General features: G+C 35.0%; 1 long non-coding RNA gene across 3 annotated transcripts in view; it reads left to right on the forward strand.

Annotated features, from left to right (window-relative positions):
- Window positions 1-26,945, forward strand: part of LOC125175566 (uncharacterized) — a 547,675-nt gene that overhangs the window by 246,868 nt on the left and 273,862 nt on the right. For all 3 annotated transcript variants that reach the window (XR_007155875.1, XR_007155879.1, XR_007155877.1), the window contains one exon: window positions 14,261-14,326. This is a non-coding gene — a long non-coding RNA (uncharacterized LOC125175566). The remainder of the gene's footprint in view (window positions 1-14,260; window positions 14,327-26,945) is intronic.

Raw genomic sequence — 26,945 nt, forward strand, 5'->3', positions numbered from 1 at the left:
CAGATGTTGTAGAAGATGCAGAGAGAGGGGAACCTTTTTGTACTGTTGGCAGGAAAGGAAACTGGGGCAGCCACTCTGGAAAACAGTATGAAGGTTCCTCAAAAAGTTAAAAATAGAACTAACCTATGACCCAACAACTGCCCTACTAGGAATTTATCCAAAGGATAAAAAAATGCTGATTCAAAAGGGCACAGGCATCCCAGTGTTTATACCAGCACTATCAATAATAACCAAAGTATGGAAAGAGCCCAAATATCTGATGGATGAATGGATAGAGAGGATGTGGTGTATATATAGACAATGGAGTACTACTTGGCAATGAAGAAAAATGAAATCTTGCCATTTGCCACAATGCAGATGAAACTAGAGAATATCATGCTAAGCAAAATAAGTCAGAGAAAGACAGATATATGATTTCACTCATATGTGGAGTTTGAGAAACTTAACAGATGAACATAGGGGAAGGGAAGGAAAAATAAGATAAAAATAGACCATAAGAGACTCTTAAATACAGAGAACAAACTGAGGATTGCTGGTGGGGCAGGGTGGGTTAAATGGGTGATGGGCATTAAGGAGGGCACTTGTGATGAGCACTGGGTGTCATATGTAAAAAAGGAATCACTGGGTTCTACACCTGAAGCCAAAACTACACTGTATGTTAACTAACTTGAATTCACCTGGTAAGTGAGCAGTGAATTAGTGAATTGCCTCCTAATATTCATCAGTAGGGAGAATCAAAAGCAATGAATGGTTCCCTGGAATGAGTAGCAATTCACATTCATTGTCTCACCTCAAAGCTGTTAATTCCTTTATTCTTTATTACAGCTTAGTCTGCAGGGACTTAGATCAACTTAACTTTCCTCCAGATTTTTCATTAGTCCAATATATTGATCATGTCACTTTAATTGGATCCAGTGAGTGGGGAGTGTCAAATATCATACAGTATGTAGATAAATGTGTGTCGAAGGGTGGCAGGTAACTCAGCAGAACTTACATGGCCCTTCACAATGACAAAATCTTTAAGATTCCAGTGGTCTGTGAGGTGCTAGGATATGCTCTTTATGATAAAGAACAAGGTTTTGCACCTCTCAGCTCCAAAGAGAAGCAATGCTTCATGAAGAATTTTGGATTTTGGAGATAGCACCTACCACATTTGGGACTAGAACTATAATTAATTGTTTGGGCAACTCTGAAGGTAGTTGTGAGTGGGATTCAAATGCTGTGCAGCAAGTTCAGGCTGTAAGGAAAGCATACCTGTCACTTGATCCATATGGCCCAGTGTATTTGATGGTACTTAAGGTATGCATAGTGGGTAAGGATGCTGTATAGAGTCATTGGAAAAACCTAACTGGAGAGTCACAGCATAAACTCCTAGTATTCTAGAGAAAGGTAATACATTTTGTAGCCAAGATTTTTTTCTCTTTTATCAAAGAGTTTATCAACCTCCTGATATGCTACTAGTTTTTAGTAATGACAATAAATGACTGAAACCCAAGTTGTATATACATTAATTCATAAAGTTGTGCAGACCTATTTGCAATTCATTATATGATGGAAGTGTGCTTTAGAAACCAGGCTCAAAAAAATTCTGAAGTCACAGTAAAATAGGTGGTTTGGACTCTCATGTCACTTTCTTCTGTTCCTCTTCTTCAACTCCTATCTCTGGCCTCAATGAGAATTTCCTATGACCAACTGACAGAGTTCAAAAAGGCCTTGGTTGGTTAAGAGATGGGTTAGTGCAATATGTTGCCACTAGCCAGAAAGAACTTCTACCATTTTACATCCCCTTTCCTGAGTATCACTCAAAAACAGTGGAAAAGAGAAATCCTTCCACTGGACAGAGCTAGGATGAACTTAGCCACATCAAATTAACATGGGGGAAAGACAACTTGAAGTACTGGTACATTCTGACTCTCAGGCACTGTTGGCCAGTTTGATTAGGAGACAGTAGAGAAAAATACTGGGAGATATGATCAAAGAAGTCTGGGGGAAGAGTTAAATGAATGGACTTATAAGACCATTCTCATGTGTAAAGTGTACATATCATTTTGTCCCACATTAATTCCCAGCAGAGAACATTTATCCCCAAAGAATATCTCACAAACCATATGGATAGGAACAGGGGTGGCTTCACGGATGTGTAATCCATATAGTCACACATGTCTTCACATTCAGAAGGCTCCACATTTAGTTTAATACACTGCCATCACCTTCAAATGCAGAGGGATTTTTCAGAGGGGGACCTAAGTTTTCATTTTGCACTGGGCCCCACAAATTATGTCAGCGATCTCAAACAGCGTGACTTGCCCCATGGATGACAACTTGCCTTTATTATATGCAACTCCAGTATTTATACTAAAGTTGTGATTTTGACAGTGATAGAGACTATTAATGGACTTCAAACCCCAGTACTTTGTCATCAATGTTGATCTTTTTACTTGCACTTTAGAATATCCAAGTAGATAGTAGTTAAAATGGCCAAATAATATATACAATGTCAATTTAAATGTGAATTCCAAATAAACAATTGGCTTTTTGTTTGTTTGTTTTAGTATATGTGGAATATACTCATACAAAAAAAATATGTGTTGTATGTGTGAAATTCAAATATAACGGTGTATTTTACATTTTTAGGTGCTAAAGCTGTCAACCCTACCAGCACTACAAACACAAAATACTCAATTGAGCATGACTTTTTTTTTTTTTTTTTTTTTTTTTTTTTGGTGCACTATCTATTCAACTAAATGGTGTTAGGTTGATTAAATCAACCAATTCCACCTTGGAAGTAAAAACAATATATTCTTATAGAAATCAATGCATATTCTAGAGAGAATTTTTCTTTCTTAGCTGAAATGTTTCCATCTGTACGGTTATCAACGTGTTACAGAATCCTGGGAACACCTTATGCCACAGATGCACTCAGGTTAATGCACTGATTATATTTCAACGTCAGTGAGACAACAGGCTCTTGACAATGGAATTCACTGGTCTTACTATGTTCCCCAGAACCAAGAAGCAGGTGGCCTGATAGAATGCTATAATATCTCACTGAAGACTCAACTAAAGATTCAGATAGAGAGATTTTTACTTTGGGATTTGAATGGTGTCTTATAGGATGTGGCATATGAATCTGATGGTAATCACATGACACTTTGTCAGTAGCAAGAATATATTATCTAAAAGCAATGGAGGAAGGTAGAAGTAAATCCTTTTACTATCACTTGTATGAGCCACCTATATGACGTTTACACTCTGTCCCCACAAATTTAGGCTATTCTGAGTTGGAGACCTCAATTTCCAGGTCAGTGCCCCCACCGATAAACACAATAAGAATTCCACTGAACTGGAGGCTTAAACTACTATTTGGTCACTTTGGGTTTATTCTGCTGGCTGATATAATTAAGTCAGATTATCAAAAAGATAAAGGTTGCTTTTGCACCTTGGGGTTCTGGGATAATTATGTCCACTATCAAAATAATTCACTCAGTGGGCTTGTGGATGCCTCAGTTGGTTAAGCGCCAGACTCTGTATTTTGGCTCAGGTCATGATCTCACGGGTTGGTGAGCTGGAGCCCTGCGTTGGGCTCTGCACTGGCAGTGCAGTGCCTGCTTGGGTTTCTTTCTCTCTCACTCCATCTCTGCCCCTCCCTTGCTTGTGCTCTCTCTAAATAAATAAATAAACTTAAAAAAATCCAAACCAAAAAAAAAAAAAAAAAAAGAATTCACTGGGGAATTTCTTTTTGTTTGTGTACTCAAGTATTAAAAGAAACAAACAAACAGTAAAATATTATTTTGGCAATTAATTTCAGTATCCAAGTCCTCTGATGTTATAGTGACAAAGTCCTGGGAGTATTATGCCAGCATACCTGAAAGTAAGGGGGTGGATTTTAGCAAATGAGATGGAATTAGAAGTTTCCAGCAGATACATCGTTACGTATTCTCTCCTATATGGGCTATTCCAAATGCATTTGTTTCCAATGATCTTTTAAGAGATATCCAGCATGGTCAAGCAATCAGCTTTGTTTGTTGGAAATCTATGGCCAAGTTTGCTGCCGAATTTCCCATTTTCTCTTACTTGAATTTCTCTGGGAACACACCCCTCAAAAAATTTTAACACACAAGCTTTGACCTAGATTGTTTTAAAAAGAAAACTATGTAAAGGGGCTGCTTTTACTTTTTGCTGAATTATGACTTTTTAAAAATTATTATATCATTGATACTATTTTTTAACCCTCATTTCACTGTAAATGGTCCCCACACAAAGAATCCAGTTACTTATACATAACAATTAATATACTAGTGGTAGAATTTTAATACAATGCTGCTTCAGGGGCCAAGTGTACTATTTCTTCTACAACTCTTTCATATAATCATTATTATGCTTTATTCTTAGTAAAGCATAAAACTATTAGAATTAACCATTAGAAAAAACACTTTCCCTACCCATCACTGTGTCCAGGCATTTTTAAAAAGAGTTAAGCCCCATCTTGATCCAGGGAAATAGTTTTAAGTTTGGCACCCAAAGGAGATAACATCTGTATAAAAAGATTTGCCAGATCCTTCTAACTTGTATCAGCTGACTTTGGAGAGCAATAGTGGAAGAGGATTCTAAAAGGATTATACAAAGATGGACAATGTAAAGCTGTATAATTTTGAATCTATTAAATTATGCATTTAGAATATAATGTATTAACATGAGTTATTGGATCAAACAGTTGGATTCATTAATTATTTAAAATCTCGATGCAATACTGACCTTTGGTTAATAAGGTTGAGGAGTTATATACCACAACAAATGAGTCTGAAGGGTTAAGGGAAACAATGTGGTGAAATGATTTTATTATATGCAACCTTCTCAGTCACTATAGTTATCCTCTGGATAGTGTAGATAAAACCAAATTTCAAAGAAAGAAAAGAAAAGAAGAGAAGATGGCACAAAAACAGACACATAGACCAATGGAATAGAATAGAAACCCCAGAACTAGACCCACAAACGTATGGCCGACTCATCTTTGACAAAGCAGGAAAGAACATCCAATGGAAAAAAGACAGCCTCTTTAACAAATGGTGCTGGGAGAACTGGACAGCAACATGCAGAAGGTTGAAACTAGACCACTTTCTCACACCATTCACAAAAATAAACTCAAAATGGATAAAGGACCTAAATGTGAGACAAGAAACCATCAAAACCTTAGAGGAGAAAGCAGGAAAAGACCTCTCTGACCTCAGCCGTAGCAATCTCTTACTCGACACATCCCCAAAGGCAAAGGAATTAAAAGCAAAAGTGAATTCCTGGGACCTTATGAAGATAAAAAGCTTCTGCACAGCCAAGGAAACAACCAACAAAACTAAAAGGCAACCAACGGAATGGGAAAAGATATTTGCAAATGACATATTGGACAAAGGGCTAGTATCCAAAATCTATAAAGAGCTCACCAAACTCCACACCCGAAAAACAAATAACCCAGTGAAGAAATGGGCAGAAAATAGACACTTCTCTAAAGAAGACATCCGGATGGCCAACAGGCACATGAAAAGATGTTCAACGTCGCTCCTCATCAGGGAAATACAAATCAAAACCACACTCAGGTATCACCTCACGCCAGTCAGAGTGGCCAAAATGAACAAATCAGGAGACTATAGATGCTGGAGAGGATGTGGAGAAATGGGAACCCTCTTGCACTGTTGGTGGGAATGCAAAGTGGTGCAGCCGCTCTGGAAAGCAGTGTGGAGGTTCCTCAGAAAATTAAAAATAGACCTACCCTATGACCCAGCAATAGCACTGCTAGGAATTTATCCAAGGGATACAGGAGCACTGATGCATAGGGCCACTTGTACCCCAATGTTCATAGCAGCACTCTCAACAATAGCCAAATTATGGAAAGAGCCTAAATGTCCATCAACTGATGAATGGATAAAGAAATTGTGGTTTATATACACAATGGAATATTACGTGGCAATGAGAAAAAATGAAATATGGCCTTTCGTAGCAACGTGGATGGAACTGGAGAGTGTGATGCTAAGTGAAATAAGCCATACAGAGAAAGACAGATACCATATGGTTTCACTCTTATGTGGATCCTGAGAAACTTAACAGGAACCCATGGGGGAGGGGAAGGAAAAAAAAAAAAAGAGGTTAGAGTGGGAGAGAGCCAAAGCATGAGAGACTGTTAAAAACTGAGAACAAACTGAGGGTTGATGGGGGTGGGAGGGCGGGGAGGGTGGGTGATGGGTATTGAAGAGGGCACCTTTTGGGATGAGCACTGGGGGTTGTATGGAAACCAATTTGTCAATAAATTTCATAAAAAAAAATAAAATAAAATTATGTAGTAAAAAAAAAAGAAAAGAAGAGAAGAGCAGAGAAAAGAAGAGCAGAGAAAAGAAAAGAAAACAGGAGAGAAGAAAAGAAAAAAAAGAGAAGAGAAGAAAAGAAAAAAGGAAAGGGGGGAGGGGAGGAGGAAGGAAGGGTGTAAGTACAATTATGTGAAATAAGTATTCTACAGTTTCTTTATATCTGTGTTGTTATGTTCCACCTGATGTGCATCCCTTACATCTTAGGATCTATGAGTACATTATATTGCATAATTTACACTGATTATTATTTCTCTACTTCCTCTATCTCTCCCCCCAAGTTCTCTCTTGCCTGGCATGAAGAGTTCTGGAACTAGCAAATGTTATATTTTATGTTTTACTGGTGGCTTTATGATTTTAATTGGCATCATCCCATGGTGATTTAATAACTTGTTAAAACTGTGTATACCCTCTATTGAATATGGTTTTCTTAATTTGAGCAAAGGAAGAAAGTAAAAAGCTAAATGGCAAAGGCACAACTGTGCCTTTTGCTTTTGCATCTTTCCATATTCTTTACCTTTCTCTGTAAAGAAAGGCCCAGGAGGCCGATCTCTGCAGACTGCCTTCCTGATGTTCCCGAGGGCTGACTTCTGGTTATTTGGGTAATAGTGGACCACCAGAGGGATCAGAGGAAAGAAGGAAGGGACAGCTCTTATCCATCCTCCTCGCTATAGGCAATACTCTCTGGTTGTGGCTATATCCACTTACCTCTATAGCATTCCTTGGGTAGCCCCTTTTCTCTGGCTCTGTCTCTTTCACTGGGCTTCAGCGGCATTATTTTCTCCTGTGTTTTTTTCTGATGTAAGATCAGTAGTAACATATTAGTATCTACCTCAACACCCTTTGTTATTTCCCATAACCCTCCTCTTACTCCTGTAAACATTTTCTTTACTAAAGACTCGTGAAAAATCTGAGTAGAATCTGTTTCCTGTTGGGACCTTGACCGATACTGTACCTACCATTTTCAATAAGGTGTTTTGGGAATTGAATAGAAGGATAAGAGGCTGACAAGAATACAGAGATTACATGTTCTACACTTTGTAACCTTAACCCTGACCATGGGAAAGGTTTCTCATACTTTGAGCTCTTCAAAAGAATCTATATAAATCCAAGGCTTCTCCTTATAATTCTTGTTTTCTTTGAACTTGCTAAAGTTTAAATCCCTACAGCCGTGCCAAGCAGGGGGCTCCAAATGGACCTCTGCTGTTTTAATAAAAGGAACAAAAAAAAAGGAGACAAAAATAATGAAGTAAAAGGCCCTGAAAAGTAATTCATTGTGAGACTCTGGGGTGTTGGCAGAGAAAGAAAATCAGTAATAAAAAAAATGTAGATACTGAAAAGCTTAGACTTTATTTAAAAAATACAATCTTTTTAGATGTTATTTTATTTGAACTGTTATTTGCTTGCAATATTTATAAAAATTAGATGTATAGTTACCTTTTCATTTGTTTTTAAGAATTTACTTTTCAAATACCATAATGGGGATAGCACCATGTTTTAAGCTTGCAGAGTGACAATTGTAAAATATGGTGTTCTAATCTCTGTAGGTGCTGAAATCACAAGAACTGTAGGGGAATTGTGTCATTATATATAAAGTAATAGAAATCCTGGCCTTATTATTTTTTAAACTTTGATCTATCCAGCCAAATAGGTTAATAAAATAAGGGACTCAGGGTGGATTTCTCTTCCAGTGAAAAGTCTAAAAACAGAGTATGGTTGGACAATTCTGAATCATTATAAGATTAAAGAGCCATCTGCGGCTTCAAGGCAAGTTTTATCCACATAAAGACCCAGTGGAGTGGCAATGGATGCCTGGCTTGCTATGTTACTGACATTTCTTAAAAGGAAAGATAATGATTAGAGAATATTGGTTGGATACTGTTGGGAAAGTGAATTTTCTGGTAATTTTGCTCACAAGAGCAAAGCTAATGATTTCTCATTGCAGTTAACCAATGTACAGAGCCACCAATAGGACCTGCGTAAGGATGGATATCAGCCTCATTTTAGTGATGACCTATGCATTGGATACTGTTATATCATAATGCTAGAAAAGGTCTATCTGAACTTTGAAGAATTAGAGTTATACATGCAATATGATATCCTATCATAAAACTTGAACTTCAGCTTTTGGTTTTTCTATATTGTCCTGTATAATAAAAATCCTGACTCTGGAAAAAAATGTTTTTCTACACATGCGTAATTTCAAAAACATCAGGAAGGAGTACCATGTGAAATTAGGCTAATGATAGAGCACTGTTTAACTCATATCACTGTGATCTAAGATAAAAGACTTTATCTTTATCTGATTTATGTTTTTAAAAATTTTTTATCAATTTATATACAAAGATTTAAAACATTAAGGTATTACCATTCTTAACTCGTTTTTATGTTTTTAAATTTTTGTTAATGTTTATTTATTTTTGAGAGAGAGAGAGAGAGAGAGAGAGAGAGAGAGAAAGAATGAGTGGGGGAGGGTCAGAGAGAGAGGGAGACACAGAATATGAAGCAGGCTCCTGGCTCTGAGCTGTCAGCACAGAGCCTGCCGCAGAGCTTCAACCCACTGACCGCAAGATCATGACCTGAGCCAAAGTCAGATGCTTAATCAATTGAGCCACCCAGGCGCCCCAACTCCTTTTTATGTTTTAAATTGTAACATATGTTGGGGGTTCTAAACTGCCAGTAACTTCTTTACTATATTTAGTTTACTGAAATATAGGTAACAAGAGATTCTCTTAGTAAGCTACAGTATTTATTCTTGGAAAGATCTTCTTGAATCCATTTTCTTTATAATGATGAAAAGAATAGAAAAATCTACAAGAACACCTAAGCTTCTCTCTCCCCCATTCCTGAACTTAAATGTAATGCTTTATACCTTTGGGCTCTACCTTCAAATGTTTGTTTCTTTACAGATTTAGGGTATGGAACAATTCGCCCTCATGTTCATCAATGATAAAATGCAGAAAATAATAGTATTCAAATAATCAAGAGTAGGATAAATGCTATAACGTATATAGAGGGTTTCAGACAGTGGCTGAAACATATTGTAGCTATTCAAAATCAATGGCAAATCCCAAGAAGAATCTTCTGTTTCCCAGAGCAAATGAAGGCAGAAGAATCTCCTAAGTTCCTGAAAGGCTACAAGCCAAATGTCCCCATTCATCACCTCACAGAATCGTCCAGCTATCTGAATTCTTTCACACTTTCACCCCTCCTGATAATGTCCTCCACCTCAACCACTGCTCCTTGTGTGCCTACCGTGCTGAGATACCAGTCGCTGAGGGAAAGAGGAGCTAAGAGATGGTAGTGACAAGGATATCTGCATTTACCTATTTCTCACTGTATAGTTTATCTCATCTCTGCCTCTAGCTCATTCTGACAGGAAGATGGGGAGGTTATTAATCTGACGCAGGCAGCTGACTGGAAATAGGGGAGGGCATGTTGTTTTTTCGTTCCACCTGATACCCTGAACTTGAAAGCTTAAGAAAAACTCATCATATTGTTAAATCATTATTTAAAGGACACAGCATCAAGTGTAAAAGAAAATGGCCTGAGAAAAATTTACAAACCACAGAATCTATTTTTCTTTCTCATGTCTATAATAAGATAAAGCTTAGAGGAAAGAAGGGGATAAAAGTAAAGAGCTGAAAAGTGTTTTTTTTCTTTTCTTTTCTTTTTCTCCCTTTCCTTTCCTTTCCTTTCCTTTCCTTTCCTTTCCTTTCCTTTCCTTTCTTTCTCTCTGTCTCTCTCTCTGTCTCTTAAGTGAGTAGAAGTAAAGGAAATAAATACAATTCTCAGTCTCCACCCATTGAGTCTCAGCCCTTTGCTGGCACATTCATATGTGTGAAGACGAAGGTTTCCTGCAGGTCCCATACCATTTCATCACAATACCCTTGGAAAAAACAATAAAAACAATTCTAATTGGTGGTGAGGCTAAGGCAGAAAGCTGAGGCAGGGTTACACCTGGACAAAGCTGGCTGCCACAACTATGTCTGTAATAAATGGTGACTCATGGAGACAAAAAAGGAGGAAAAGCATAAGACATTTTTGATACACTGGTCATGCTTCAGCCACCCTGGACATCTCTTGTCTCCTCAACATTGTCCAGCTGCTTCCACATTTTTGGTTTTTGCAATGGCTATTCCTTGTGCTTGGAATGCTGTCTCTGAAAGTTAGATGAGTAGATCCTCATTAACATTTATGTTTCAGGTTTAAAAATTATGCTCTGGCCTCTCCATGTAAGCATCCATCCATCCACCCTGTCTGCCTATATGCAATCCTTGCACTTATCACTCAGCGTAGGACTAGTCAGTCTTTTATATTTACGTAACTTTCCTTATTTTCCTTCTCCCTTACTGAAAGGCTGCATATGAGCAGTAGCTTCACTCTCTTGTGTTCTCTACTATATCCCAAGCCTAAAGCAATATCTAGCATAATATATTCTCTCAGTGAATATTTTGCAAACGATACATAGAGGTATGTTCTTCCAAGTTGTAAACAGACATACCAGTAGGGAAAGGGTAATGTCTTACTAACAGATCAATTTGGAGGTTGCAAAAATTGATGCAGATTTAGCGATCTGGCTAACTTCCAGATGATGAGCAACACGTTTCAGATCTGAGGAAAATGAGGAATCCTGTGAAGATACACAGGCCTCACCCAGTGCCATGTGGAAAAGTCTGGAGAGATGCTACGTCAACATCAAGAGCCAGAGGGGAAGCAGAGAAGAAACACAGGACCAGTGCATAGTCTTCCCTTCTCCCACAGATATGTGGCTATTAGTGAAGTCCATGACATCTCTCCCCTCGTGCACTGATATGCAGGATTATTATGCTCTAGTTGTTCAAAAATGAGACCTAGAGAAGCTTAAGGAGAGGCTAATGGACAACTTCTGAACTGTACTGGGACTGACTTATTTATCCAGAATAAATAATTTTAAAATCATTTTGAAAATGCTTATATTGTTTCAATTTACATTTTAAAAATCAGGTTATGGGACACCTGGGTGGCTCCGTCAGTTGAGCAGCTGACTTCATCTCAGATCACTATCTCACTATTGTGGGTTCAAGCCTCACGTCAGGCTTTGCGCTGATAGCACAGAGCCTGCTTTGGATTCTCTGTCTCCCTCTCTCTCTCTCTGCCTCTTCCCCGCTCCTTCTCTCTCTCTCTCTCAAAAATAAATAAACATTAACAAAATTTTTTAAAAATTCAGGTTACTATCACCAAGCAGGAAGACTGGGAGAAAAAAATCAGACCTGGGAATTAATGCGAATTGCTGTAAGTCAGTTCTTTTTAAATAAACTTGAAGTTTCTGGATTCTTGTAAATGGTATTTATCATATTGTGAATCAGTTTTCCCCACTCTAAATTCATATTGGTTTTCTAGGTCAGAAAGTTAGACAGCCTTCCACATCTTTACTATTTTCCAGTGGATGTAATTTATACCAAGATTAGACCTTTCCTGAGGAATTAGGACTAAGTGGACTAGTAAATTGAATAACTCATACCTTATTAGTCATTGCCAGATATTTTTTCTAGATGCTGTTGAATAGTGTTTTCAAGAAATCCATAATTTAATTAGAAATATTGGCAAAGTTTAAGATCTAATTTTATATAATTCATTCATTCATTATTTATAGGTGCATATTCATTTCATTTAAGTAAGACATTTTTATTCTTTTCACCTCTTGTATGAGGGAAAAAAAAACTTCCAAGATTCTCTAACTACAGATCTTAACTCTATTTATGGGGGGTTGGGTGGGGGGAGTAGTGTTATTTTTTGCAACAGATGTTTTGTTTTAATGCTAGGCTGTAAGTCTATCTTTAGTCTGACATAATGGTGCAGGAAACAATTATCTGAAAATTGTTAAGACTACAAGGAAACAAGGCAGGTTGGCTTTAGTCAAATGTTCAACCAGGATCGAATGAGTTGAGGACAATGATGTCTCTGGATTTAGTAGAATCATTTACTTGATTTACCATAGCCTCTTTTCAGTGTCTAAACAATCCTTGATTTTTTTCCTCTCGGCCTTTGCTTATCAAAACCATCCTCCTCATCCCACCTTTGTCTCCAGTCATCCTCTTCAACTTGATGGCATCTCATTCTGGACTTCAAAAGGTCTAAGAGTGTTCTGTTTGAGGTATAGAAAGGTAACTTAGACTAGGAAAACTACTAACAGGTCTGGTTTGAATTTTGGCAAGGTTTAACTTTGACCTCACTGTAAGTTATTTACCTATATTTTAGAGAATATAATGAACCATAATGATAGGATGTTTCACCTGAATACATTTTAAAATTAAAAACATCCAGTAAAACTCACAAAGTATCACATTCCATTTTATAAAACATTTGTATATATTTGAAGACTATATATATATATATATATATATATATATACACATACACACACAGAATATATATATAAATCTCCCAGAAAACCCCTGGAGTCTAATATTTGATTAAAAGTTTGTATATGGGATGCTGGGGTCACTCAGTCAGTTGAGTATCCAACTCTTGATTTTGGTTCAGGTCATGATCACAGGGTTGTGGGATTGAGGTCCCACTCAGCATGGAGACTGTTTAGGATTTTCTTTTTTCCAGCTGCCCCTGTCTCCCTGCTCATTCTCTCTCTTTCACTCTCGTAAAAAAAGAAAAAGAAAGAAAAAAGAAAGAAAGAAAAGAAAAGAAATAAAGAAAAATTGTATATACCCAGTCTATACTGTATGATCTAAATGCCAATAGTCTGGCAGAGTCAGGTCTGGGTCTGGAAAGCAAACTTAGCCAAAACAATTACTGAAGTAGATTTCCATAAACAAATAGTTTAGAGGCATGGATATAAGGCTGTGTTTGAGTCACTTTTGTTATCCCAAATACAAATGTTCTAAGCAAATGTTTTTTGTACTGATATTTCTTGCTTCTATCCCTTATCAGTTATAGGGCTTAACAAAAAAAATATAGTTATTTTGTATTTATTTATCCTAGAAAATACTGTTTTATTTCCATTTATATTGCTATCTGCTTTGTTCATTTGTCTTAGTAACAGTGATATTTTCCAAAATGAACACATTTGCAGAAGGCTTTTGGATGTTTTCCAACTATACTCTCAATATTGAGTAACATCCAATTTGAAGGATTTTAATAAGAAGGATTTTACTAGTGTTGGTGATGTTTATAGCTTTTCAACAAATTATAGTAATAATAATTTTTAGTGATGTAACAATGAATCCTTTTCATTGGTTTAGATATTAGCACACAACTAGGTATAAATAAATCTAGATGTTTTGGATGAGTAAATCCATATAAAATCCTGAATTAAGGAAAGCATTCTCCATCAGGAGATATGTATTATAACTGACAGTACAATGTGGATTATAAAACATGTATACAAAAATCATATGACTAACTTTAGCCATTCATGCTATTATCTGAGGGTCTGCCTTCTCTAATCACAGATTTCCAGTCTTGTAAATTCCATATCCACATTAGTCATTTTATAAAACATTAGTATTTGCAAAAACCCAAAGAATCAAATTTACATGCCAAGATTTTTTAACCTATTAAATGTTGAACATATATTAAATGTATACAGACCATGTTTTTAAATAAAAGAAGATCCAAAATGAAATGTTTAGGAGGGCACTTGTTGTGATGAGCAGTGGGTGTTGTATGTAAGTGATGAATCACAAAATTGTACTACTGAAATTAATATTATAGTACATGTTAACTAACTGGAATTTAAATAAAAAATTTTTAAAAAGTAAATTCTAAGATATATGCCAAATGATATATAAACTGTAGGAAATTTTTAACTGTCATTCCTATAAAGCTGATACTAGAACATGCAGTATGTTGATCTTGACAGTTTAACCCATGTTAATTATGTGTTTGTGTCTGTGTTTTCTGTCACATTGCAGTTGTAAACTGAAAGAAACCCAAAGGTTGATGGTGTTACTGAGAAAGGAGGCATGGATTACATAAAGGTAAGGCTGGGGGAAAAAATACAAGAAATAATATTTGTAACCATGGAAATGGGCATATTTGCCAAAGTAAAGTGCAAAATCAGTGGAGAAATATCCAAGGAGATGCCCTTTGAAGCACTGAGCATGGTGGGGACAGCAGGTGTTGTGGAAGAGGACAAAAAGACAGAAAGACAGATGCAAGAAGTAAACATTTATGATTTTGGTCATGGAAGCCAAAGGAAGCAGTTTGAACATGCTGAGAAAATGGAAAGGAATTAAATTGTTTCACATATATGAGTACTTGAGTTGATATTTAAATTTTCATTTAATTGCTTTTCTTTTTCCAAAGATAAATATAATCTGCAGCAGAAAAAATACTCTGATAATTTTAAAAGTTCAGACAGGAAATGTGTGTGTGTATACCTTCAAAACTGATACTTTTACAATGTTAATTTAATTCAAATTGTTTTCCTTTTTTAACTTTCTGATTTATATCATTTTTTTTTCTAAGCAGAACTCAGAGTACATTCAAATTGGAATAATAAAGGCTTTTTCTTTGAGTTAACCTCTCCTATTCTCTATCTCAAACCAGGATTGAGTTTTACCCATTACAGAGAAAGACAGAGAGAGGAGAGAGAGGGGGAGAGAGAGAGAGAAAGAGAGGGGGGGGGAGAGAGGAAGAAAGAACAAATGAAAGAAAGAAAGAAAGAAAGAAAGAAAGAAAGAAAGAAAGAAAGAAAGAAAGAAAGAAAAGAAAGAAAACTGTCCCAGAAAGAATACAGTCTAAGGTAATCACACAAAGAGTGTGGGTAGTACCTTTTAATTCAAACTTCAATTAAAAATTCATATACCGGGCACCTGGGTAACTCAGTCAGTTAGGCGTCTGACTTAGGCTCAAGTCATGATCTTGCAGTTTGTGCTTTCAGACCCCAAGTCAGGCTCTGTGCTGACAGCTCAGAGCCTGGAGCCTGCTTCTGATAATGGGTCTCCCCGCTCTACCCTCCCCGGCTCATGCTCTGTCTCTCTCTGTCTCTCAATAATAAATAAATGTTAAAAAAAATTTAAAAATTCATATACCAACTATGAGATATCACCTAAAAATAATGTGGGGATATTTAACATTGAATATTCTAGACTGTTTGGTGTTATGTGAACCTCACAGAATATAGTATTTGACCTGGTGCTCCTGTTCTCTTGGGCTCAATGACTCAAAGACCTGTTATTTACATTTCACTCTTCTTATAACAGAACCTTGGTAGATTCTCAGAATATCATTATAATTTCTAGACCTTCACTATATAATGAGGGCTTAGGATAAAGATATTTTACTTTACAGTCTCTCTATATTTGTACACTTTTCTTAATGTATTGGCATTTTTGTTTTAATTCTTGGACATATTTCACCACATATTGATTTTAAGCATCATCTTTCTCTGCTGTGATTGTGGTGGAGGAGGCAATGAAAGTAAGTTCAAAGTCAACAGTTCTCAGGAAGAAAATGTCTTTGAATATAGATAGGATATACAGCACTTATCTATAGTATTTTCAAAGAAAAGCTTTATATAATTTAAAGCCACAAACATTTAATTTTATACTGTGGTACATAATTTTACAAGACCTTCCCATGATTATATGTAAAATAATTCCAAAATATTAACAAAGAAAGCAATAAAAGGAAAACCTTTCTTGGACAAGAATGTAGCTAATTGGTAAACAAAAACAAAAACAAAAAAACACGTAAACTTTATGTAATGGTAACCTATCCAATACATGCAGCAACAAAAATATTTCAATGTCTAATTAACCAATATTTCAAAATTTTATTAAAAATACTTTTTAAGGGCACTTGGATGGCTCAGTCGGTGAAACGTTAGAATCTTGATTTGGGCTCAGGTCATGATCTCACAGTTCGTGGTTTGAGCCCTGGGTTGGGCTCTGTGCTATCACCTTGGAGCCTAGAGCCTGTTTCTGATTCTGATTCTGTGTCTGCCTCTCTCTGTCCTTCCCCACTTGCATTCTGTCTCTCTCTGTCTCTGTGTCTCTCTCTTTAAAAACATTTAAAAAAATTAAAATAAAGAAAAAGAATACTTTTTTAAAATCTTAAATCAGAATGTCACAAAAAAATCTAAACCTTGCACACACAATGAAAAGTAATTAATTAACTAATTATTAATTAATTTTTAAAAAGCCAGAAGAATCTAAGACAGGCATCACAACTCTTTTCTTTACAGATACATATCAGCATTGAAGCACAGGGCTTGGCAATAATGACATTTGTTGTTGGTGTTGTGGCCATTATTGCTGTTGTCATTGTTTTCATTGCTTATGAAAAAAAATAATTTTGTCATGGAAACCTGTTCTAACCTTTAGGAAATAAGTAAAGGACAGATACTGTCCATGTGTCCATAGGAGGAAGTTTCGCTAACCTAGATTAACTTGACTTTATCAGTATTGCTACTACAGATAAAATGTTCCTATTCATCACCATTAATCTAATCTTCAAATAGTCTTTCGGCTTTTATTCCTTTGTTTCCTCTATCCTCATAAGTTTATGTAAACCACTAGGTTTCATTACATAAAACTTGGAAATACATAGATACTGTTTCACAGAAGAGTGTTGATATGAATACAGATTCTTTTTTCCCCTCCCCTTTTAAACAATCTATTTATGATTCTTCTTGATTTCTTAGCCTTCTGTGACTCCAGTAAACAGTTGGCCTTCAAACTTCAGATGCTATCTATAAACTCTTACTGTTACATTTATTTCGTGTATATTTATATACAAACATATATATATACACATACATATATACAAATCTATCTATCTATCTATCTATCTATCTATCTATCTATCTATCTAAATCTGCCCATAGTGAACATTTTGTAATAATAAACACACACTAATTTAAAATGCTTCTGTTTGGAATTTATTATATTTGGCCATAAGTAATATTTCAACATAGCTACTAATTCTCTCTCCCTCTCTGCCTGCCTCCCTGCCTTTTCCTTCCTCCCTCCCTCCCTCCCTTCTTTCCTTCCTTCCTTCCTTCCTTCCTTCCTTCCTTCCTTCCTCCTTCCCTTCCTTTCTTCCTTTCTATGTGAAATTAAATATATTTTAAAACATGATAGAATTCTGTTTTGCTTTTACTCTGGAAACATCTCCGATCTCTCCTCTGTTTTACATTAAAGGGATATATAAAGGAGAACAGGAAGGAATTATTTGATGACTCAACCTACTTTCCATATCTGAAAATCAGGGCTATAGGGGTTTAAATGGAATCCATTGTCTGCCATCCCTCGAATTAAAACACTGATAAATACCCTAATCTGAAATGGGTAAAATTTGCACACAAGTTTATTTAGTTTATTACGAAAGGAAAGTTTGTATGTCCTTCCCAGGAATATTTTAGAAAGCAATGAATATCAGAACAAGAAAGAAAACACTTGTGTGCTAAGAAATTCATATTTTATAAAATACTTTCACTTCTCTCCAATCTTATAGTAAGCATGGAATTTATGTCCTGAGATATTTTATGACTAAAGTAAACTTTGAAAGCCACATCATTCTGTAAACATCTTAAAATATTTGCATTGGTAGCAATAAATTTGTATTTGTGCCATATGAAAATGAATTCTCATGCAAAGCAATCATTTTTTTAATTTATTTTTTGTAGCATGTTACTATAAATGGAAGTATTTATTTTAGTTAGTCTTTACTTTTACATGCTGCCCTGAAAAGTATTTTATATAAATATCACTTAATTGAGAGGTTTCCTTTGAGCTTTTAAAGGAAAAATATTTTATATTATTTGCTGTCTAAAAAACAGAGTTCTTCAAGCACCTTTAATGGATGTTTCTCATTTTTGCTGCTGATAGACCCAGGTTTATGAGCCTTTGTAGAAATTTGTAGAAAAGATTAAGTGTTCTGTTTTTTTGAACTATAAATCAAGGTAATTTGGCTCATTCTTATATATACAGCCATAATGCAACTTTCTTTAAATAATCTTTACAGGTATAAAATAAACTTTCCTCCTACTTCACAAACATGACCAGTTCCCAACCACTCTTACTTTTATTAACAGCCAACTTAAAAACTCAGATCTACTTTGTAGGCCTCCATAACCTAGATATGGCCTATGTATATCTCTCGTCTGCCAAAACAATTTAAACAATCATCTTGATAATCATGTTTCTAGATCATGGAACACTGTTTTTACCTAATACATCAGTAAATTTTGAAAATGTTTTGTCCTTTATTTGGGATAGTAATTTCCCCAATGTTTGTGTGAAATATTAGAATTTACCATTCAAATTTGCTTTTGGACTTCATGTCTTCTGTTCTTTCAATGTATTTGGACAGACATTATTGTTTTATTTTGTGCCACTTTTCTATGTTCTTACCATGGAATCCACCACATTGATTTATAACCATGCGGGTCAATACTTATTTTATTTTATTTTTTTTGCAGTGTGCCTGGGTGGCTCAGTCAGTTAAGTGGCAGCTTAGGTCATGATCTCATGGCTCATGAGTTTGAGCTCTGAGTGAGGCTCTGTACTGACAGTTTAGAACCTGGAGCCTGCTTTGGATTCTGTGTCTCCCTCTCTGTCTGCCCCCTCCCCCACTCACGTTCTGTCTCTCCCTCTCTCTCAAAAATAAATAAACATTAAAAAAAACTTTTTTAAATAAATAAATAAATACTTTTTTTGCGGCTCAGGTCATGATCTCATATTTCGAGAGTTAAGTGAGTTGAAACCTTGAGTTGGGTTCTGTGCTGAAAGCTCAGAGCCTGGGGCTTGCTTGGGATCCTGTGTCTCCCTTTCTCCCTGCCCCCCTAAAAAATAAATAAAAATATTAAAAATATATTAAGTACTTTTTTTATTTACATAATATGTTTTTCCTTGCACTTTTTGATAACATGAATATATTTTCTCTAAGTTCCCATTTTCTAGAAAAAAGTCACCTAAACCCTGGGCATTTAATATATGAATGTGGAAATGTACTGACTCTCTTGAAATGTAGAAAATACTGCCATGAAACAAGAAGTATATAAAAGTAAATAATGCTTTAGATCATCCATTGATTCCTCTTAAACTAGCAATCACCAGAAAATGTTCACACATTTTGGTACCAATAAAGAAAGCTTCTGGAGCACCTGGGTGGCTCAGTCAGTTGGGCAGCCAACTTCAGCTCAAGTCATGATCTCACAGTTTGTGAGTTTGACCCCACGTCAAGTTCTGTGCTGACAGCTCAGAGCCTGGACCCTGATTCGGATTCTGTATCTCCCTCTCTCTCTGACCCTTCTCCACTCACATTCTGTGTCTCTCTCTATCTCAAAAATAGACATTAAAAAAAGGTTTTTTAAATAAAAAAAAGAAAGCTTCTTCCATATACTTTCACATAATATAATAATTCTCATGTTCTTTTATTTGTGAGAGTTGCTTACTCATTTTTCCAGTGCAGATGACAGATTTCTTCTTTTTGCTTCCCCTGTCAGTTATCTTTGCAGCAAAATAAGTTGATCTCCCTTGAATTGGTTCTTATTAAATTAGCTTTACTATAAAAGCTAGGAATTTCCACATAACTTAAAAATTCCCTCAAATGTCCAACAAAAGCCAGGTGTAAAGATTCTAACCCCTGCTGACTAGCTAAATATAGAGAGAGGAAAGCATGGCTATTCTTTGTCTTCAAAAGTGGTAGCTGTTTATCTTTTCCATTTCTTATCTTGTAGATAACCTTATAATTCAAGACAATAAGAATAATTTTCAGTATTCTTGCTGCTTCTACACACCCATAGCTGAAACTATTTCTGCAGCAGAGTTCTGTGAGAAAATTACATTTGCTGCAGTCGGGAGACAACTGTTTCCAAGTTTGCAAGTCTCAAGGTGAATGATTTCAAGTAAGGCCAGTAGATTCATGTTTCTTTGAGGGTTTTTGAAAAACCTCTTCCCAATACAGTGTCTTTTTTCTCCTGACTGCTATTCTTTTTGAAAGGAAATAGATAAAATCATGCTCAATCTGTACATAAAAACAATTTAAAAATATGAAAACAGAATTTTTTATCTTTTTTGTTTGACTGTTTTCAACATATCCCTACCAATGTGGAATGTTTCATTATGACTTTATAACAGGAAAGGACAATTGCATAGAATGTAACTCTATGGTAACATTACTATGCTTCTCCTTACTCATCAACCTTCTTCATTATATCCAAGGTCATCAGCCACCTTCAGTGTTTAAAAGAAAACTGGATAATGAATTATCCCTTTTCCTCCTCTCAAAATAATGAAATTCTTGAATTAAATCATTCATTTATCATAAGCCTTGGATAAATTCGGTGAAGAGGAAAATCATTTCTACAGTTTATATTGATGTAGTAGTAATTGCACTATTTTAAAATAGGATGCTATTACCTCTTAGAATCTATTCCATCATACAAGATCATATTTCTGATGTCTGGCTACTTCTGTTACCCTGTTATAAGAGCACTACTTATATATATAATATGTCAATGAAGAAATCTGAGATTCCTATTTTGCTGATCAGGTAATATAATCAGGCTAGTTTTTTGTTTTTGTTTTTGTTTTTACTTTAATTCATTTTGCTTTACCAAACATGATAGTACCAAGATGTACCTCGGTACTTAAGAGATGTCTATTTAAGTTCATTTAATAAAAGAGACTTTGGGGGTTGTGTTTGGATTATGTGGGTTTTTTTTTCAGTTTTAACAGTAAATATATGGCAATGTTAATCACTAATTTTACAACTTTCAAAATCAAAGGAATATATTTCTGTGTCATAAGGGAAAGGTATAAATATCAACACTTGGATGATAAATATTTAATATATTTTCCATTTAGTATTTCAACTTTTATAAAAGAAGAAAACAGAGAGGGATATTTGAGTTTAAATTTTATAAAAAAATAATGAAAATAATTTAAGTTGAGAGTCTACTTTAATATATAAGTCAAAATATCACACACATTAAGTCTTACCTTTTGACATAGAAGCAGAAGTGACCCTTTTAAAAAAAGTTGACTTCGTTCCTCCTCTGATAACAATTTATCAATGGTTACCATTCGTATTTTGAATACAATGTAAATTACTTTCTATGGCTTATAAAATTCTGCATAATCCACAGTCTGGCCACTGATAGTCTGACCAAATTTTAGTCAGGCTCCTCTGAGTCATCTTCTCTGTTAGGGAATTTCCTTGCCCACTCCTCCACCCCTATCCTGTCTTCCAACCTATACCAGGTTGCTATTTATTTAATTAACCTGTACCTGCAGTGTATTTGTTGATGAGTTGTTCTGAATTAATTATCTAACATTAATTAAAACTCAAGTGTTGAATTTAAACTTTTCACTCGGATAAGCAAATTTCAAAAGAAATAATGAATGGAAAGCTATAGGAATGGAAAACCAAAGTGTATGCTTGAGACTTCTGGAATTTTCTGAATTCCAGAACCAATAAACAGAACTCAAAACCAATAAACAGAACTCAAAAAGTTCACATTCATTTTTTATTTTCAAATATATAAATTGGGGGTGACTTGGTAGCGCAGTTGGTTAAGTGTCCAACTTTTGATTTTGGTTCAGGCCATGATCTCATGGTTCATGAGTTTAAGTCCTACATTGGGCTCAGTGCTGATGGTGTAAAGCCTGCTTGGGATTCTCTCTCTTTCCCTTTCTGTATCTGCCCCTCCACTGCTCACACTCTCCCTCTCTCTCAAAAACTAAAATGAACTTATATATATACGTAATAAATTCTACTATAAAATTTTAAGAATATTTACAGGCAAGTGGAATAGAATCTGGATTAAATTTTCACTAAAAAACAAACATTTAAAAGAAAAAAATAAATTAAGTATATAATTCTGTAAAAAGAGTTATAAACTTGAACTTTGTAAATAACTTCCTCAATTCTCTACTTCACTGGGAATGTATAAACAAAATCATAGAGATAAGAAAGTAGATAGACAAAGTCATTCTGTGATATATATGCATTCATAGATTTGAGAGATTTTCTTTTAACAAATATGAAACATTTGTTATTCAATTTCACATGCTAGCAAAATATAACTTCCTGGTTTTAATAAAATGGCTTATAAAGACATTCAGAAATTTCGTGGACATCAAATACCTCCTAAAACATAGTACTTTTATGAGCTGAGTGTAAATGAATCAAAACCATATGGCAATCATTTCCTTTAAATGAAATGCACATGGTGAAAGTACAAAAGAAAAACCTGGGCAGAACTCATGTAAAAGTAGCCTGTGGATTTCTAAAGTTGATGTTGTGTTTTCCTTACTGAGAAAATATGGACCAACATGAAGGGCCTCTGCTAGCTTGAGACTGGCATAGCAATGGATGTATGTCTTCAGTATTTCCATTTCATCAAGGCACTTTTCTTTATAGATTGTGTCTCTATAAAACAAATGTTTCTAGCCATTTTCTTTTTCTTTAGTGTAGCTATAATCAGGACATGAAAAGAAGTGCATAGAATGAGCATGATCTGGAGTGAGACAGACATTTAGAGTAGGAAATGCCTTCAGTGTTACAGCTTACAATATTTGGGAGAAAATGCTATTATAAAATTCTTCCGGTGGTAAAATTTTTTTACATTTTGTGAGATGGATGTCTCTACACATACCTCCTCATTTACTCCTTCCTAAAATGCATGTTTTGAAAGTGCTACTGTAAATCAAAATATGCATTAAGTTCTTGATACTCTTCACATGAAGTTTCTTCCCAAACACAGGTTAGTCTCTAATACATGGTTATGTGTTCAATTTCACATATGATTCATAGAACAAAAATTATTAGTGATTAATAGTTTATAACTTTTCACTGATATCTTTTCTTGAAAGAAGATTTTAAATTAACTGTTCTTTTAAGCCTGCCTAAATGTTATTGCTTTGCCAAATACAGTATTTTACCTTGAGAGGGTGGAAAACAGGACTGGCTACCTAGAGAAGGTCTGTGCAAAGTGAAAGAGTAAGTCTTGTTAAAGTTATTAATGTTTTAAGGTGGTGACAACAAAGTAGAAGTCAAGTGTGGCATCCCTCTAAAACATGGGGTCCTGTGTGACACATTACATACCTATGGTGTAAGCCCTGGGAGGTCAGAGAGAAAGGCAGGAGACTGACTTTAAGGAGATTTTATTTAAGTGATCTACATAGGCCTTTTTTTTAAATGTAAAAGCGTTAAGTAAGAGATATAACAAGGATTTTACATTCCTGTGCAGTTTAGAGGTTTTAAGAAAGAAAGTATAAAGAGTTATATTTCTTTATTTTTTTATGTTGTTTCTGGTTGCCAAACTGGGATCCTTGGCCACAAAACTCTTCTAGAACTGAAAAGGATATTACTTTTTTTTTACAGCAAAAATATCTTCTAAAGGAAATATTTCTTAAATCTGAAGCCAAATTTATCTCATAGTAGTCACAATTCTTTGTTTTACATTTAGTGGCAAAATGTTACTGAGTTCAAATAAAACAAATATATAGTTAAGGACATTTCTCACCTCTTAGTTAATTATGGGACTTTAAACTATGTATGATATGATTTAAAGAGGGCTCAAGCTCTCTTATTTAGGGTATATTGGAGTATGCTTATCTAGGTTTACATTCTGTATATCTTATCCTGCTTGATGCTCTTAAGATAAAACCCACTGAATTACTGGAGAGGTACTCATCTGAAGGATGAAGGCACTGAATCATGGGACCTGAAAAACATTAAACTACACAGAAAATGTCCATGTATTTAACATTAGGAAATGCAGAATAATGTAACTTTAATTTTCAATATCCTATTCGTGACTTGAGAGTAGACATATGGAATGTCATAAATAGCTACATTTAAAATTTTATTCTCATAAATTGTATTTATCATGGATACTTCTAAGTAGTTACTTGAAATTATATGTGTTGTTTACTTCACTCATGTCTCTAAGTGGGTAGCAGCAGAGACAAAACACTTGTGAAAACATTTAAGCCAGAAAATTATTAGTGTCATTTATTCACCAATTAAGCCAGGTCCGAGGATAAATTTTAGGGTACAGAGCCAGGAAGAGCAACAAAAAAAGTCAGAGGAAGGTAGAGGCTGGAGAAGGTATATGGTGGATGAGAGTGAATCCCCCAAATACCAGGACTTGTGTGGGCATATACAGTATATATATGCAACATATGCCGTATTATATAATATATGTACTGTAATTCATTTGTAAAATATTTTTATATATCAATAAGTAGGATTCACTTTTCACTATTTGATTCCTGAATTCCTGAAATAAGTATTTGTTCAAATTGTGCCTTCAAAGTGAAGGATATGCCCACAAATTGTTTGGGCATGCTGGGCAGAACTCATGAGCAAATGGATAAAGACATAACTGAATGTAAATCATAAATTAATACCATAACATCTTGACATATGGGTATTCCTCTGAGTAACCTCCTAGTGCCAGTAGTCACTCATAGCCCAGATCATGCAAGTTGAGGTAACATTATTTGTTGAATATTCTTTGGCATCTTAGCCACATGCTTATCAATTCAACCTTATCTATGAGTAGCTATTTTGATCTTAAATATTTTAGGTCATGAAGAAATGTTGTTAATAATCCCACATGAGCAAATAAAAGTGTTTCCATATTGCCCTAATATCTTCCAACTAGACTTTCCATGTTGGTTTTGTTTAACCCATGTCTATTGGTTAGGTCATACAGATATATTAAATTAGATCCCTTTATTCATGGCCTAGTGTAAGTGTCTACCGTGCAGTTGATTGGAACTAATAGAAAAATGTCAATCAATGTTGAGGTGTGTCTGAATTCTTATTATTCTCATGTATTTGCATTTGAAGAAGTTTTAGACTAGAGTTCAACTGTAGAGATTTAGGAGGCTTGCATTTGTTGATGAGGAGGAAATTTAAGACGGTTGTGCATCTCTTCTCAATTTCAATGTACTCATTTTTACTCCTTTGTGCAGAGGCTTACTCTAAGGAACAGCTTTGAGTCTTAGAAATGTGGTGCTCAATGTCTCATTATTTCTAATTCTTCTGGCAAAAATATATAGTGTGATATAGAATATAATTTGTGTTTAGGAGTAAAACAAAGAAAAATACATAATCATTTGCAGACTGCCTATTTGGGGCTCAATACCATTGTAGTCACATTTACCACACTTACTATTTGAAAAAAAAGTCTTATTTAGGTTTTGACACATGATTTATTTATTTAATTATCACTTTTAAATATCAATTATATAAGGTTAAGAGGGAAGTTTTCCTGTTAGGCCCTGTGGCTCAGGGAGATTAAATTATTTGTCTAATTTTGTACAGTTAGTTGTGATATATAGCATTCAAACATGAGTCTTTCTTACACCATACAATAACTGTCTGATATAACATTTATTAACACATAAATAAGAATTTACAGTAAAAAGTCAACCACAAATATAACTTCAATTATTAAATCATTTGTGATAAATGTATAGCTGCTAGGATAAAGTTAAATAAGAAATAAACCTAATTAAATAAGGAGTATAAAGGACTAGCCAGGGGCACTTGGGTGGCTCAGCCAGTTAAGCATTGAACTCCTAATTTGGGCTCAGGTCATGATCTCATGATTCATGGGTTTGAGCCCCATGTGGTGCTCTGCACTGACAGTATAGAGCCTGCTTGGGGTTCTCTCTGCCCCTGACCCACTTGCTCTCTCTCTCTCTCTCTCTCTCTCTTTCTCTCTCTCTGTCTCTCTAACATAAATAAACACACTTTAAAAAATAAAGGACTAGCTAACTAAACATGCTAATTGTGTATAATCGTTATATACAATTCACCAGTATTCAATGCATGATAGTTAAATGCATTGAGATGATTCTGAAGGCACTGTGTCTCATGGATTCACTTTATCACAGTATCCTGTTTTCAATTATAAGTAATTTTTCCAACAAGATTGGGTTAGGAGGCATAGAAGAATAAACTAAATGTACAGTTAACTTGATTTTGAATTAAGTCCCTTGCTTTAATGTTTTCTAAAATTTAGATTCAATTGGTATTTGTTGCTAACTATCTTGCCAAGGTTTGTGCTATGTGTTTTTACCTTAATTATCTAATTTATTCTTATCCACAACCCAGAAATATCAGTAACCAAAATTTAATAGTATAGATTATAACACTGAAGCTCAGATATAAATGATATATCATCAATGATACATTTAAATGATATATCAAAATTCACAGATAATGCCAATGAAGAGCAAAAACTTAAATTCTGTCTGGTATTTTGTTTGCAAGACCTCTGTTTACTTAAGGTTAGGATCTTATAAAACATGTAAGACAATTTAGAAACAAAAATTTAGGGGCACCTGAGTGGCTCAGTTGATTAAGCATCCAACTTCAGTTCAGGTCATGATTTCACAGTTCATGAGTTCAAGCCCTGTTCCGGGCTCTGTGCTGACAGCTCAGAGCCTGGAACCTGCTTCAGATTCTGTGTCTCCCTCTCTCTCTGCCCCTTCCCTGCTCACACTGTGTCTCTCAAAAATGAATAAATATTAATTTTTTTAAATTACCTTTCAAGCTGTTTGAATTTCATGCAAGTAGAATTTTCTTTATCAGATATTTCATTTGTTTTAATAACATTTATTTCAA

The sequence above is a fragment of the Prionailurus viverrinus genome, chromosome A1 (genome assembly GCF_022837055.1).
Source record: "Prionailurus viverrinus isolate Anna chromosome A1, UM_Priviv_1.0, whole genome shotgun sequence".
Classification (NCBI taxonomy): Eukaryota; Metazoa; Chordata; class Mammalia; order Carnivora; family Felidae; genus Prionailurus; species Prionailurus viverrinus.